Source organism: Tiliqua scincoides, chromosome 1, assembly GCF_035046505.1.
Source record: "Tiliqua scincoides isolate rTilSci1 chromosome 1, rTilSci1.hap2, whole genome shotgun sequence".
NCBI lineage: Eukaryota > Metazoa > Chordata > Lepidosauria > Squamata > Scincidae > Tiliqua > Tiliqua scincoides.
The window spans coordinates 94,783,136-94,787,353 of NC_089821.1; the positions used below are offsets into that span (position 1 = coordinate 94,783,136).

The following is a 4,218-nucleotide window of genomic DNA, read 5'->3' on the forward strand; positions in this document are numbered from 1 at the left end:
GTTGTAAACTGTGTGGGGACCCTTTTGTGGGCTACAAAAAGGGACATAAATTTTAAATGAATGAATCCTTAGGACTTGGGCAAGTTGTAAATATAAAAATTAACAATCATAATACCAGGATCTGAAGCCAGATATTATAGCTGTCGATTGCAGACATGCCTGGAAGACAAACTGCATATGCCAGTTTTCTTGGAGAGGGATGCATTATTTGTAATCAGTCTGAGTGACATTGCTGTAAGCCACTTAAAGAGTTTTAAGTGACACAGTCAATTTCATGGCGATATGAAACCACAGCCTCCTAGCTAGGGACAAGTCTAATTGCTCGAGCGCATCAGCGTGTGTCAAAAATCCTAATTGATTTTCTCCTCACTAAAGTTATGCTACTTCTCCAGGGCAATACTTCACTGGGCACACAAGGCATTGATTAGAGGAGAGCATTACAAATTCTATAGATTATTTTGCAATTTAGCATAGAGCTAATGTAAATAGAGTTAAATTTCATGTTTTAAAAAGCAACTATAATGTTACCCTGAGTGCACTGCCAAAGCACAACATGCCTTGGGGTTAGACTGTCATTGGGTAATAAAATATAATAAATGGGTCCTGATCCACCTAATGTTTGTGATGACTAAAGTTAACGGGGATTCTGTTAAGTCATGCTTAACTTGTTTCCTTGGTTTCAATGAGATGTTCAGCGTAATAACTGCCGGTTCCCAGCCTTGTCTCCTGCTCCCCACCCATCTGCCCCCTGGAACACCCTCCGCTCGCCCTCCACCCACCCTCCCGCCCCAGAACACCTCCCTCCCCCCTCCTCCCCATCTTCCTCAGACCCCTGTGTTGGCTGAGCTTAGCCGACGCAAACTTCCCTCCCCACATCAGCGCAGAGGCTGGATGCAGCCTCCGTGGGCCGGCACATATTCCTGCACTGCGCCGGCCAACTGACGAGGAGGTGGCAACGTGCTTTACAGCATGAGACTTGTACCGGCCCAGGGTGCAATCAGGATCATGCCCTTAGAACCCAGTTCTATTCTTTCCTTCCCACCAATGCAGAAGTGCCAAAATGGCTACTGCTGCATCCCGCAGTAGGGGGGAGCAGTTGCAGAGGTCTCCTCTGGATAAGGAAACAGTTGTTCGCCTCCGCAGCACAAGGGTGTTTAAGACCTGTACTAAGTGGTGCAGGTTTGCATAGAACTTTGCTGCAGGATTAGGTCCAGGAAGGGGGGTTAGAATTCAGCGGCTGCTGTTGCAGCCAAACATGTCCCTGTCCCAGACCTGATCCACCCATTCTTCACCCCCTCCCCAGACAATCGCTGACACAAGTCCACATTGACCTGGTAAGGTAGATCAGGCCCAGGAAGGGGGTCAGGATTTGGCATCCACTGCCACCGATCCCAACCCCTCCCCTGGCTTCATCACCCTTCTTCCCTGCCCCTGTCACCACCACCCCACATACGCACTAAATTGACTTCATTATTTATTCCCATTTTGAAGAGTCCACAGTGCACACATAATAAGACATTTGTTTCAAACCATGGGTGGAGCTGGGGATCTATTTCTTTGTTCCATTTTCCCTTCTGTCTCCAGATGTGGGAGCATGACCTCTTTACAATCCAAAAGGAGATTAAATTTTTAAGTCTCTCTCTACAACCGGGAGAATTATAGGCTAGTCTTTAAAAGAAGAAATCTGCATTTCTCAGGCATCTAACAAGAAGAGCCCATAGGCCAAACAACAGTGACTTAGGGTGGAGGGAGCAGCAGATGTGTGACCCATAGGCTGAGTGCTGCCAACTCCTCTTCTACGTCACCTTGTATATCACTCAAGAATGAACTGCGCCTCCAGGGTGCATCTGCATGAGGGCTCTGTGCCACGGCTGACTGAACTGACAATATTGTCCATGCAAAAATACGCACAGGATAGGAAGTCCACACTACATTTTGGGAAGGGCTGCTCTACCCTATGTTCATCTGCAGCAACCTTATTGAGCATGATGTCTTCATTGGCAGTGAAGTACTTTCAGTTTTTTGAAGCAGAGTTCACTGAATCACGTATTTGAAGTCTCCAATGAAACATATTTGAAGTCTCCAGTGCCACAATGCTGAAATATTTTATGCAACTGATCTTCCATCATGGAACTGCTACAACATTAGAAGCTTGCAAAACAGATCATTTCCATTATTCCGTTGTTCCTGCACAAGAATTGCCAGCACAGTCAAATTTTTATATTTCTAAGGCTACAATCCTATGGCTACAATCCTAAGGCTACAATTCTACAATCCTTACTTACATGGGAGTAAGCCCCATTGACTACAGTGGGACTTACTTCTGAGAAGACAAGCATAGAGTTGGGCTATAAATAGACTATTTTGATCTGTAATTGAGAGGGCGTAGGGAATTTAGTGTATTTATATAAAATATGTTTTGATTACACAGGCCAACACACATTTTGCTTCCTTAAACGTTACACCAATTCCTGGGTATATTTGGGGTACCGATTCCAAAAATGGCATCTGTTTTGCCCTATCATGTCTCATTTTGGAGATATAGTATAGCCTCTTTATTGAATGGTTCAAGCAGCTTCCTCATGAGGAAGCTGCTTGAACCTTTCACTAAAAAGGCTATGCCATGTCTCCAAATCTAGACGTAATAGGTCAAAATGGATGCCATTTTTGGAATCGGCACCCCAAATTCATATCAAACCATCATAAAGTCTGGGAAAAACTTTTCTGACCCTCAATTTTGTAGGCCTGTGTCATTTGATAAATAATACTTATAAAAAGAATTGCTTACTGCAGTGTCAGATCCCACTAGGTGGGTCATGAGCCAAATTTCAGGTGGGTCCCCATTCAATATCTTATTTTTAATATATTAGACTTGATACTACCATGGTATGTGAGTGCATTTGCGGAAATGATACAGACCTGTACTTTTAATAAGCTACTATGTATATTCTTTTAACAATAATAGTCAACGGGATTTACTCCTGGGTAAGTGTGAGTAAGATTGCAGCCTAGGATTGTTAAAAAATTTTCCTGCTTGATGTCACTTCTTGTCATGACATCACTTTCGGTAGGTCCTGACAGATTCTCAATCTAAAAAGTGAGTCTTCATGCTAAATGTGTGAGAACCACTGGCTTAAGGTATGTTATGTTCTTCTATGAGTGCAACTGTGAACTGGCTGCTAGACTGATTCTATTTTCAAATGCATATAAAAATATTTCATCTTGATTGGATCATCCATGCAGCTTAGGTTAGAACTACACGTGATGGGAGATGCACAGCTACAGCTACCATGTTTACCAGATTCCCATCCTAGTTGGAATCAAGGTTACCCTTGCTTGGTGATTGGGGGTAATGGTTTGGCTTTAGGGACATGGCTATGGGGAATGAGGAACTCCTGTGCTTTAAAATATACAACTATGCTACTAATATTTTTTCATCACGAAGCTCACTGGGTGACTTTGAGATTGTCACATCCTCTCAACCTAACTTACTATGCAGGGAAGTGGTAAAGATAAAATGTGGTCACCCCCATATATGCCACCTGGGGCTACTCAGAGGAAAGGTAGGGTATAAATATGGAAAACACAGTAATGAAATATACTAGCAAGAAGGGGTGATGACGACACACAAACCATGCAGCAACTGTTACCCTGCATATGACCGATCTTGTCTGATCTCGGAAGCTAAGCAGGGTCAGGCCTGGTTAGTACTTGGATGGGAGACCGCCTGGGAATACTGGGTGCTGTAGGCTTATACCACTGTCTTTCGAAACTGAAGGTTGCCAACCAACCAACCATGCACAACCCATGTGCTGCATTCAGAAAGGCAGAGGTCACTCAATCTCCCCTTCTAGGATTATAATATGCCGTTCATAAATCCTTGCCAGGTTCATCACCACCTGGCTTCTGTAAGAAAGATTCCTGTCTGTTTACATGCTCCATATTAAAAATAAAGATCCCCCCAAATTCCTACACTTCACATTTCATAGAGTTTTAACTGAGTCTGCTAAATTCATCTAATTCCATCTGTTTCTTTGCAGATTAGGCTCACGGAAATTTAGTAATGCATTAAGACCTTCTTTAAAATGAGTTTGTAATAGAGGGAATATAAAGCTAATATTCCTGCATTAGACTCTATACCATAAATCGAGGAATGTCTGAAATGTGTGTCTGTATAGTGAAAATTCCCACAATAAGCCTGACTGGAATGTGGAATCA

The 4,218-nt window shown here is 43.1% G+C and overlaps 1 pseudogene; it reads left to right on the forward strand.

The window, feature by feature from the left end:
* Nucleotides 1-3,632: 3,632 nt before the first annotated feature.
* On the forward strand, nt 3,633-3,752 carry LOC136637702 (5S ribosomal RNA; annotated as a pseudogene).
* Nucleotides 3,753-4,218: the final 466 nt, after the last annotated feature.